Raw genomic sequence first — 13,546 nt, 5'->3', positions numbered from 1 at the left:
TTCTGTACTGCTTGATGATTTGCTATATGAACTGGACATGCAGGACCCACAGAGAAATGACTGATGAACTTTCTTAAAGGTGAGATGGTCCTTCAGGCTTCCTGCTTCATGAAAAGTTCTGGAAGACATTTAGAAGGACACAAAAGAAAGTGACTGACAAACTGCTAATATAGATGAAACTGTCTTTGAAATTTCTTGCTTCATGGAAAAGTCTGCTGGAAACTATAGGCCCGTGGACTGAAGATGGGTGACTCAATGATTCAGAAGAACTTTGGGGACTCTCCAGATAGCAAGATGTCTGTCATTTCTAGAATTTTGGAAGTTGCTTACAATGCACTTTCTGTTTACTTAGGTAATAGTATACACTTCTGGAGTCTTTGATGGAGTTGAAGAATAGATGGTTATAGTTTACCTTTGTTATGATAAGGGATAAAGTAGATATAAATATTGCGACTGTAATTCTTATTGATACGTGTTCTGATATATGTAATTTTACTATGTTAATGTTAAAACCTTCCTTTTTTATTTAAACAAAAAAGGTGAAATTGTGTGGAAAGTCCTTCTGTCTATGTGTTGTTTTTATTGGATAATAAATAAAGAAACTTCTTTGACCTATAGCAAGAAAGAACTTGCTAGGTAGGGAAAAATAAACTAAATTCTGGGAGAAAGAAGGCACATTCAAAGAGAAGCAATGTAGCCCTTCCAGAGACAGACTCTGAAACTTTACCCAGAAAGCCACAGCTTCATGATGATACACACATTAATGGAGATGGGTTAATTTAAGATATGAGTGAGCCAGAAATACCCTTAAGCTATTGGTCAAATAGTATTGCAAATAATATGGTTTATGTGTAATTATTTTGGGACTGAATAGCTGGGAACAAACAAGTGGTCTTCCTACAACAAGTTGTAATAGTTTTATCTAGATACCCAATCTTAGTTGAATATGTCTAATTCAAATAAATAACTGTTTCAAAATTTAATTGAGTGAAAAGGTTGGTAATTAATTACTTATCTGATTTTAATAATTTTTCCTCAAGTTGCTTTGTTTGTAGAAAATAGTTAAATCTAATATATCACAGAATACAATAGTATTACTTACTCGGATTTCATGGGGAACGGGCACATTCAATGATCAGAAACACAACTGTATATATTCTTTCTGTATATGTAAACTTGGGTAAATTGTTGTTTCTCTTGGAAATTTGCTTTGTTTATCTAAAAACTCTAGAGTAATATTAAGATCTTCCAAAGACTCTAAGGAATAATAAGAAAGAACAAACCATAATTGCATTATTTACTACATTATTGAGTTGACAGTTTTGTAGACTTTGTACTACCTTTTAGTGTCACAAAATTTTGTATTGAAATTTCACTGATTTTAGGCAGCTTATACTCTGATGAAATAAACAGTGTATGAACAGTGACCATGCACTGGGTTAGGTTGATTGCCCATCTTAATCTTCTTGGGATTAGGGGGTTTGAGTGTGCAAAACCTTTGCAGTGGATTGTGGATAAAGTAATACCAACAGATGGTTTAGTCCTTGTAATACTCTATATTCTCAGAAGGTTTTGTAAGACCAGAGTAGTGGAGCATATCTAACTCTAAGAAGTTGGCAAAGATCACACACTGTAGCTTAGTTTTCTAAGGCCTATTGAGGACAGTCTTCCTGACAAATTAAAAACCAGATGCAGCACAAATGATTGGAGCCCATCCATATAATATGCCAATAGCTATCCTCAAAACTCAGGGTAGCAGTAGTATGTACAGTAGAAATCAAAATTGCATATGATATTTTGAACAGGCAAACAGTAGTTTTAAGAGTCAAAGTAAGTGTCCTCTTTGGGTTATGGGCAGTGTCCAATAATGTCGACTCAATATTGACGTAATTACTGTCCTTGAGGAAGCTCATTCTAATGTTAACATATTGAATGTGTGGTAGCAGACAAATGGGACAACTCAAGAAACTGCTCAGAGTCTATTTCTAGAATATTATGAGAAAAAAGGATGAGATTTTAAAACAATTAGATGTATAGGTTAAACCTGAAGTGACAATCACACAGTCAGGGAGCACCTGAAGGGATTATGTAGGTTCTTGGGAATGGGTAGTACATTGAATTATAGATAAATTTTAAAAAATGAAGATATGGGTTAGGAAGATGGCTCAGTGGATAAAGGTACTTGCGATCAATCTTGTCCATTTGAGTTTAACCACAAGAACTTACATGTTAGTTAGAACTGGTTTCCACACTGTCTCTTCGACCTTTTCACATTTGCATTCATACACAGATACATGCATACCCACACGCGCACGCACACACACACGATGGTGGGGTGGGTCAAAAAAGTTAAGAATATACACAAGGCAATGGGATTGGGTGTTGGGAATGGGATGGACAAGAAAAACAAAATGACATTATCAAATTGTCATTGCTCTCTCTCTCCACTCAATGTGTGACCTCTGTCCACTCAGTGTTTTGCAGTTGGTAGTCAAAAGTTTAGAGAGAACTGAAATTGTAGGTAGGGTCAAACATTAAGTCTGTGTGCACAGAAATATTCATTCGGTCTTTAGGGCTATCATGAGGTAGACATACTGTGAAGGTTTGAAGGAAAGAATTTCAAGATTAGAAATTTGGATTGCTAAAATGCATTCCCACGTCCACTGTGTTTCTTCATCTAGTGTCAGGGAATACTGATATGTATCTTTAAGTACTAAAGGATTTTGCTGTCTGACATGGCTAGTTCCTTTGAAACTGAGTATTTTTTTACATGTTTGTTAATTAAGGGGAGATTTTATGGGGCCTATATTCACCCATTATGTATAAGAATCAAAGAACCAGAAGAAGTAGAAGTCTTTGGATTTTTAAGATAATGAAAACTTAGAAAAATAGCCAGCAGCAAATTAACTCAACTTTTCTAAGGCATCCTTCAGTTTATACCTTCTTATTTGGGCTGTAGGTTAAAACAGACAATATTTGAAATAGCCTTTCTGTTGCTTTGCCAAACACTTCGCTTCCTAAGTGTAAGTGAACCAAGCATAACTCCTTTGTGGGCCAAGAATGAAGGCAGTGAACTCAGGCATCAGTTCTCATTGCATGCAAAGTTTAGTCTTAACAGATTTTCCAACAAGCACTCTGGAAACAATTAGCAATAAGCTAGCTGCCCTGATCAAAGCTGTTGATGTTCTATATTGCTTTTGGTCACTCACAAGTCATCTTCAGGAATGTGCCTTTTACTGTTGGTAACTGGAACAGAAAAAAAAAAAAACAAGAAAAAGAAAAAGAAAGCAAAGAAAGTCTTTACCATATTAGTGTAAGTTTAAGGCTGTGGGTCATTAAGAAGACAACACACTAGGACTAAAAATACAAATAATCATTTGGTTTATAGTTACTTTGGGTTCCAGGTCAAATAAAATCTCAGCTGTGGAGTGTTAAAAGGACTCGTGATGCTCTTTAAAGACGTCTTTAAAGGCAATTTGCTGATATATCACTGTCATACGCTTGCATAACACTATTATCTCCCCCAAACTTTTGCTTTCATGTCAATTTCATCCCATTTACAAAAGTTACCTCAGGTTTCCATATAAATCTCAGCAAAACAAGCAATTGACTAACTATCAGGAACATGTTCTGTGTATTAATTTCCACTCTGCACATCCTCTCAGTTCTGGAGGGAATCTTATCATTGGTGACCTTTCATACAATAATAGACACTGTTTTTGATAATGTAGGCCTAGAAATTAAAGGGGTCACATAATACTGAGCATATCCAGAAAACAGGCAAATTCTGTCCATGACTTTAAATAAACCCCTAACTTGCAGTTCACACCCATATTTTGGGTAGTGGAACACTTAATATGAAGAAACAATAAAATTTTAGAAGAAGAGAAGACAAGGCCTTCTGGCCCACTTCCATGTCAATAAATCACCTCGTGCAGTAATTATAATGAGAAGAAATGTAACTATCTAGTCCAAACCTGCACAAAAGAGGAGAACGTAGCCTAAATAACTTGAGATAATTTGCTCATGATCTCAGAGTTAATCAGTGGCATATTCAGGTCTGGAATTAGGTGTTTTCATTTTCTCTTGCTTTCTTTCCAAAGCACATTTTTTCATTTTCATAATAAAGGCGAAAGTGAAGGACATTAAAGCATTGTTATTAATGCTAAAATATTGAACACAATTTGAGTCGTAGAAGAAAATCACACACACACACACACACACACACACACACACACACACACATCTAGACCATATAAAATTCACTGTTAATCTCCCTATTCAAAAGTTCTTAACCTGCTTAGAATGGCTATTAGGCAATTAATTCTTTCAGGTATAAATTATAGGGTGGGCATAATTACCAAGTCTAATTCTTCATTTCACTAATCTTATCTCACAAGCTCGGCTTGTGGGGTGTTCTTCCCTGAATTTTTATTTGGGATCTGACTTGGAACTCCTAAGAATTTTCCAGAAAATTGAGGAGTTAGCAGACATGTTGACAGAGGTATGAGAACCTCCTCTGTGGTCTCGCCATTGGGACATGGTTGCAGCAATCACTGACTCATCTCATAACCAGTTAGGTGAGCCGAGGGCAACCTACAGCAGTTGAATGCAGCTGAACACAAGAATGTGAGTGAGAAACCACTGCGTTTTGTGAATGCCTTTAAGAAGCTGGAGAAGCACTAGAGTTGTGGAAACTGGGAACGATGTGAACACACTGTTTTCAGTGGGAATCCACAGGTCTCAAATTTCTTTACAATAAAAGGAAAATAGTAAGCTAAGATTTGGGAACAATAACCCAGAGTTAGGTAGACATATTTATGAATGTATCTGTGCTAATTGATTGCTTATTCACTCTTTTCTCATTTAGGCATCATTGAAAAATTATGATTATTTTCACTTGCAATTCTCTTTATAAGATAGTATACTGAAGACACATATGTATGTCTGTGTATATTCCTGCAGAATTTATATATTGAAGCCTTTGTATACACAATAGCAGCGTTTATAAATGAGGTCTTTGGGAAGCAATTAGATTAAACAATGGCATGACGATCAGCTTTTAAGTAAATAATGATCCAGCCTGCTGTAGTCTCCTCTATCTCTTGTCTCCCTCTAAATAAGACAGTATACCACAGGCAAGACATATATATACACATAAATTTAGCATGTATATATATATATATGTATATGTATATGTGTGTGTATGTGTGTGTGTATCTGATGGAGCCTTGACTTTTAATTTCGTAGCTTCAGAAATATAAAGAATAAAGGTCTTCTATTTCAGCTTCAACTAGTGGCATTTTGTTTCAGCATCCTAAATAGAGTAATATCTAATTCATGAGTCTTGCATGTACATCCTTTATCTCTCTCTCTCTTTTTTTGGTTTTTCGAGACAGGGTTTCTCTGTGGCTTTGGACCCTGTCCTGGAACTAGCTCTGTAGACCAGGCTGGTTTCAAACTCACAGAGATCCGCCTGCCTCTGCCTCCCAAAGTGCTGGGATTAAAGGCGTGTGCCACCATTGCCCGGTTTCATCCTTTATCTCTTTACAGCTTATAAAATAGATTGTCCCAACCATTAAAAAGTCCTTACTCTACTGGGTTATATTTCCTGAATATGTCTGTACATCATCACAGACTGGCATCCTGCCACCTCAATCCTTTGGAAATCCTCAAGCTGAGTAGCACAGCATTGGTGTGGTCCAGTGAGGAATTCAGCTTACATACAGAATAAATGGAAAAGGCTAAGATACCCAAAGGGAACATCAGTGTAACACAGGATTGGACATTTGAGGGTGACCAAAGGCTTACCGACAGAAGAACAGAGGAGCTTCTCACTCTGTGCTCTGGGGACCAAAACGTAGAGACGTGGCTTTTGTAAGACTTGCTAAAATGAAGTCTGTTGTAGGGTGAAGATATACAGACTTGTTTCTGCATTACCTTCTGGTTCTATCGTGATATGATTATGGTTAATAAACGGCTCCAGGACACACTTTAATCACTGTCTTAAGGAATTATGGTGTATCTCTTCTTAGGATACAGTACTACTCAAATGATCACTCAATACAAGTAGATTCTGAAACTCTCTATTTTTTTTTTTTTTTTGTCAGACTGATGGGCACATAAGAAGAACTAGACATGAAGAAATCCTGTTGGCTTTACTTAAGGCTCTGAAGTTTCTGGGAAAGGCTTGAAGTGTAATTAGAATCAGCCTGTGATTCTATGAGAGTGTACTTAGACAAAGTTATTTTGACCTCAACGGTTCATGCTGAATTTATGGAGATAGGGTCACGCTGAATGAAACTAAGGAGACTTGTTTTTCTTAGGCCTTTATGGAAAGAAGGCAGACATAAATAACTGACTTGTTTTTAAACCAAATATTTTATAAAACATTCTGACTTGGCATCACAGAAAAATTTTACATGGTGTGGATTTAAGTTCAGGGATTCAAAGAAAAAGATTCCATTATCTGAAAAGGTAAAAGCAAAAGTAGAGGGCACAGTATAAATGATATTTGAAGCCCTACTTCTGTGGGGTGGCCTAGGTTTCCATGGTTCTTGAAAATGTTACCATAGGTGGAAAGAGGTCAGTACATTTGAAACTAGACGTTGGAAGGAAATAATTTGTGAGGATGGTACTTCATCATTTCAAAAAGAATAATTCCATCGAAATTTGTATTTATATTTAAAATAGGAATGGAGCATATTATACTAATAATTCTTTGATCATTAATTATAGTTTTATGTTTTTTGAGAATATATGACCTTAGTGAATTCTCACAATAAGCAATCATTTTAATTGTCCCATTTGGAAAAAAAAATGTGATTAACAAGGTTAAGCAACTTAACTAATAGCATTCTGTGTGTGTGAGAGAGAAAAAAAAAACAGACAGGAAGAAAATTAGTGGCTATCCATTCCATCCATTCAAATAGTCCTTCTCATTTGATAGCGTACAAACGCTGTCCCTTTGGGCCACCTTTATAATGTACTGAGAAGAAAACCAACAAATGTTTTGCTTTCTTCAATCAGCACCAAAGAGAAGTCTGCAATTCAAACATGGGGCATCTGAAGCTACGCATTCAGTAAGGAAATCAGGTGAGAGGAAAAAAAGAAGATGACCGGTAAGAGAAGGAAGTATCAAAGAATAACCACTGACTGCTCTTCTCTAGATGAACAATAATGAAAATGACAGCAGGAAGAAATTGCTGAGACCTAGTCTAAGTATTAGCCCACTTAGTCCATTTATTTGACAGTTTGATGTTTAGTACTTGATATTGGTCTTATTAGGAGTGTTAGGATATAGCTGAGGACACAAAGCAGGTACTGGATGCATTCTTCAGCTGTTTGTGATAGTCACATCATTAAAACGTGTTTTTCAAAGCAGCTTAGAAACATGATCAATATTCCTTATTTCAGAGCTGTCGAACTACAAGAATATCTACAGAGATGGTATTCCAGCCAAAGCCCAGAGCAAGTTAAAAGCTCTGGATAGAAACCAGGAGGCATGTTTCAGGAATGTGTTATGGCCAGGAGTGAGGGGCATTCAGGACCAAAGTAGTGTCTGAGTGATAGGAAGGGAGTCTACTGAGTCTGGCCTTCCTTGCAAAGGATCTCTGAAGAGTAATGGTGACAGGACAGTTGGAACAGCCTTCTCTTTATGCTATTGTCGTTTCTGTCTTTGAAGATAGTCCTCCCACAGGAGACACAAAAGTTGAACCTGACCTTCATTTGGTTAGTAGGGACATCCTCTCTTAAACCTAGGGGCTGAATTCCCTTTAAGGAAATTTTCCCCCTCTACTACTGAAATGTGTTTGTGGTCATTCCTGGGAGAGCCCACAACATTGTCTAAGTTCCATGATTTTATTTGATGCGTCACACGTGATGTTGAATTTGGAGATTGCATAGCACTTTGTTGATAAGATTATTAATTGTTTTTCATCCATTTATAAATTGTGCCTCTGCAAACTGGCCCCAGGGCATAAGTAGAAAAATTGAGCTTTGATTATAATAAGTAAAGCATTATTAACAAAAGCAATTATAGCTAATAGCTTCAACCAAGGAAAACAAAATGATTGCCCTTAGTGCATTCCCACTGGGTAAACCAGAGTAAATCACTCACAGGAAAGAGAAATCTTTATGTTTTGTCCCCCCAAATGTTATAAAAAGATGTTGCCTTGGGATGTCTTTATTCTTTGGTGTTTTTGTTTGGAAACAGAAGCCAAGGATTGAACTATATAATGTTATTACTAATGAGTTTCTGAGATGAGCAATTTGATGAGAGAATTCAATATTTTAATTCAGGTATTATTTGTCACAGGCTACAGAGAGACAATTGAATTGCAGGCAATTCTGCTAACTTAACCTCAGCTTTACCATTAAAAAGCAGGCCAGTGAAGATTCAAGACAAATACTCCCTTCAATCAGAACTTTGTTCTTCTCTTTCCTCTGAAGCTGATGACCTACAGTAATGACACTACATGACATTAAAGTAATATACACAATAATCATAACAAAAAATCCTAGTTTATCAGTTTTTATTTCTTATACTTTTCTACACAAAGCATAAGTTTTCTCATTACTATATCTATTTTGGACATGAATATAGGTATAGAAAGCATTGATACAGTTCATACTTTCACTAAAACCTGACTCACAGAGGCTGAACAACTTGTACCTGCTCACAAAGTGCTGAATGGAAGACATTTTTGAAGTCAGATGTTTCAGTCTGAGAAATTCATTCCTTTGCCCAAAGACTTCCAGCTTCCTTCCTTACCACCTCCCTGTGTATACACAAATCAATCATGTCTGTGACAAAGGACACAGACGATCTCTGGTGAGCTCTTTTAGCAGAAATGTTCTGGAATAGAGAGATATGCAATTCTCCAGGTCTGTTTGGGCTTTGTTTACTTGTGGAATTTAATGTCATAAAATAGTCCATTAAGTTTTGTCTTTGTCTACTCACATAGTTAGAACAATGTCTCATTTTGGGAATCCTGTTGGTGAGTGTGTACCCCTGCATTCCAGAGAAACCCCCTTTATCATGCCTTAGGCTTCCTTACTCACTCCTGGCTTTGTTGGAAATATCCTGACCCAGTGACTACTGTGGGGAAGTTCCATCTGCCCGAAAAAAAAAAATCCTGCCTCTTCTGTCTTCTGCTGTGTTGAGTCAACACGGACAAGTTAAAATATGATTGCCTTCACAATTTGATTTGAGCATCTAAGTTTTTTTCAAGGCTATAACAGGTTGAAGGGATCCAGCATTGCTGCATTAAAAATACCCCCACCTTAAAATAAAGGTCCCAGTGCAGGCTGGCTCTGTGACTCGTACAATTGCAGGTAGATAAATGTGGAGAGAACAGAGACAGATCCTGCTCTATGGGGGAAATGAGTGCCAAGTAACTCCATTCTTCTTTGAGTTTCTAGAGAGAAGAGAAGGAAGGGAAAGAAAATGAGAGAGAGAATAGGAAGGAACAGAAGAAGGCACAACCCAACTATTTCCAGCACATAGACAAAACATCTTTTAAAAGGTCCCCGTGCATTCTGACATGAAAAGTAGTGTGCAGAGGGCAGAGCAGAGCAGTGCTAATGGGGACAGAAGCACAACCAGTTTAAAAATTGTGGATTTATGAAGATGGTTGCACGTACATTTCCTGGTAAAGATCTCCTTCCCGAACTGTGTCTGTTCTCTTTTTGGAGGATTTGTGCACAAAAGCCAGAAAATCTCTTCCAATCACTGCAGGTTACATAAATGAACTGGATTTTCTGGATATACTCATGTTTCACTTTGTTTTTCCCTTTCCCTACTCCAAACGTTCTGAGGATTTCTCATCCAATTCTTTGCCTTGGTCATGTTTATTCTTGAACTTCCTTTTTGGTGTGTGTCCAAACCTCAGGATAACTTAGAAGAGGCTGCACTGTTTAGACATCATTCATTTTGCAAAGTGACTCACGAATGGAAAGTGCCTTTTCTCTGTCGGAAGTGGGAGCAGAATACCATTTGATCCAGACCTCGAGCTATGGAAGATCACTCGAACCGCGCAGAAACCTGTGTGTGTTTAAGTCCTCCTCACTTTTAGCAAAGTGGAAGTGATCTTGTGCCTGCATGAGAACTTTCTCTCTTCACGAGCCTCTGTTACTTGATCCTGTTCTATTTTTCTCTTACAGTATTGTGATTGCCCATGAATTTGTTGAGCATGACTCATCAAACACAATGCACTTCTCTGCTGCAACACCTTAATGCTTCCAGAGCAGCCATGTCTTAGCAATATCAAATGTCATTACATAGTGTATGAAGTGTCAAAAAATAGTGGGATTACCTCACTGCTCACACATGGAAGGGCCTCTGGAAGAGATGGCAGGTTAATTCCTACATGTGGCCCAGAGTTAAATGTTTTTGTACCCTCTGAATACAGGCACATGTGCTTGGCAACAAAATTATGGAGGCCATTGTCATAAATAGCACAGTTTTTGTTTACACATGTTGTAGCCTTTTAAGACTTGATTTCCTTCCAATTCATAGTACATTTATTCATTTTCTGACTTTTCTAGTTAATTTTCTACAGTTAAATCTGATTTAAAGAAATAGACAAGACATAATAATTGTACTTCTCGTCAACATTTAATCATTCTATTTATAAAGCCATGTTGAAAACAGGTTTAAAAAGCGTCACTAGGTTTTTAACTTACGAATATGTAATCTTCTGAATGGGCCACATTTGTTTTCCTGTAAAGGAAGGATTAGTAGATATTAACAAAGACTTGAGTAGTGGTAGTTAATGAAAATTTCCTGTTTGGCTTAGGTGGGACGCATTTGTCAGTTCAACTGATTAAATGGCCTGCCCAATTCTGCCTGTGTCCTTCCAAGATATCAGCTAGATTTGTGTAAGTGAAGTTGTTATGAAGCTCCTATCTGCAGTTCAAATCCCTATAGTTTTCAATTATTGACCAAGACTTCCTGCCTATAACTGAAACAAATACTTAATTTAACAATCAAATTCAGTTATAAAACCCACTTCCTTGCTTGTGAGCAATGAACATGATAAATCATGTTCTGGTGTGAATTTATTCATGTACCATTTTAGCAGTTATATCTTCTTACCTGATACTAAGTCAGAGTTTACTTATTTAAAATATGCAATATTTTAATTTTGCCCTCAAGTTTTTCTTCCAGATATTAGACATGCACAATACATTGTTTATATTTCTCTCGAGAATAACAGTTTTATAATGTCTGGGTAAAGAATGTGACTCATATCTTTTCTGTCATCTAATATTTCCAAAAATATGGAGTAGGATATGCACTTAAAAGTGTCTATTCTGGTTCCATTGGTAAGCAGGAAATTTGGCCAAGTACGCACAGTTTAGCACTCTTCTTGCTTCTTCCCTGCTTAGCATCCTGATTCACATCTCCATGAATGAATTTATGCCATTTTATTTTCCACGCTGTGTAAATATTTGAAATTATAAAATTCACTCCCAGAGTCATATTGTTAGCATTTAACACTTTGTGTTCTAGAAAGCACTGAGCAGTAAGTGATAAAAAGATGCTATTGTATGTTAGCTTGACTAGATTTTCTGTCATAAGCAACTATATTTCATTCCACAAATTTGTAGTGTCTAGACTAGTTTTATCACAAGGAAGCACACACACACACACACACAAAGACACTTTCTTTTTGGAAATTCCACCTATATTTCCTTAATCCACACATCAATATGATTTCCTTTCTACAAACAAAAGTGGTGTCTTAAGAGATATCAAGAGAGGTAGAGCCCAAGGAAAGGAACTTGTTTACTCAAAAGTGGCCTTATCTCATGGTGAAGCTGTTAGTTCTCACTGCAGTTAGTTCCCTGGAACAAGTAATACCTCCAATACTTGAACACGTTTCCACTGATGGCCAGTGGGCAATAATCTAAGTATTTCACATGTGCTAATTGATTTTATTCTTAAACAATTCAAGAAGTCCACTACTAAGACCATAACAATGAGAAAAATAGACAAAGATGCACTGTGAGGTATATTAGGCCACATAGAGATTATTACTTATAAGAAGTGAATATAAGGCTTTAACTAAGCAGATATGATTTTGTAAACTCCTTACCAGTTCATTTATTTGAAACTTTACATTCTCCAAAAAAAGTAAATATTCATTCTATATACATAAAACAAGTCTTTCCTTTTCTCAGCTGTTTGCTCCATGAATTTTCTGGTGCACAACACACAATAGCATCTTTGTGAAAGCTTACTGAATCAGAATCAATGCATTAAGCATTTGATTTTCTGAAATATTTCATCGCAGGTGAATTTGAAAAACAGACAAGAATAACTGAACACAGTTGACGATGGGTCAAGATCAGTAGAAAACACAAGATATTGAAGCCTACCACAATTAGCCTCTGTACTTGATAATTTCATTTTCCTGATTATTGGATTAAAGAAACTTGTAGAATTAAAAAAAAAAAACTCCTAGTTATGCTGTGCCCATTTCTTCTTGCCACTGACTTCTATATCCCCAAAAGGAGGAAGGGTGGAGGCCAGCTCTGGGCTCTGGTGTAAGCGTTAGAACCACAAGACTGAATGCGTCATGCACTGTGTGATTGGATAAAGGTCATCATTGAAGACTTGAGAAGCCATGGAACTATCAAAAGGCCACAAACCAATTTAGCAACTAAGGTGGAGCAATTGTAAATTTACCCCAGGGTCACTTTCTCTCTTACTGTTTATTTTTACTTTCTCCACTGTCTCTCCAGTCCTCGTGAGAACTCAGCCTTATGCTAAACCACAGTCTTAAGTGTCTGCAAAGTTACATGAAGAGATTAAAGCTTACTAGGAAGTGGCTTTCTTCCTCCCTTTATTATTTCATATTGTATATTTCTCTTGCTTTTTTTTAAACAATTTTCTTTTCTTTGCTAGAATTATTTGACTGAAAATTTGCTTTCTTCTTTCACACCACACAAGGTGTATGTATGTGTGTCTTTGTGGGTGTGTATGAGAGATCCATCTTTCCCACAGCATGAAAAACTGTTTTTTAATCAATTTTTGAGTTATGATATAAACTGTTTAGTTTTATGATGGAATTTTATTCATATTTGATATGCTATAATATAATCAAATAAAAATTATCTTTATTTATGTGACCTAGGCATATTTTATATTGCTAATCCATATCCAATATTTTACTTATATTTCTAACTAAAAAAAATAAAGCAACAGCTCAAAAGAAATTAAATTACTATAGTTTTGGAGTAGTACATGGCACATTTATACATCTGTATATCTAACAATTATTCTGACAAGTAACGTGTCAGAATGTAGATGGGTTAGTTTAAGTTGCAAGAGCCACCTGGGAACAAGCCAAAGCCAAGGCCAAGCTTTCATACTTAAGAAGCTTCAATTATCATATGTACTCACTCATAAGTGGTTTTTATACAAAAAAAATAAAGAAAACCAACCCACAAATCACAATCCCAGAGAACAAAGACAACAATGCGGACCCTAAGAGAGGCATACATAGATCGAATCTACATGGGAAGTAGAAAAAGACAA

This window comes from Microtus ochrogaster, unplaced genomic scaffold (assembly GCF_000317375.1).
Source record: "Microtus ochrogaster isolate Prairie Vole_2 unplaced genomic scaffold, MicOch1.0 UNK5, whole genome shotgun sequence".
In the NCBI taxonomy this organism is placed as follows: domain Eukaryota; kingdom Metazoa; phylum Chordata; class Mammalia; order Rodentia; family Cricetidae; genus Microtus; species Microtus ochrogaster.
Note: the sequence above shows the minus strand (reverse complement) of the source record.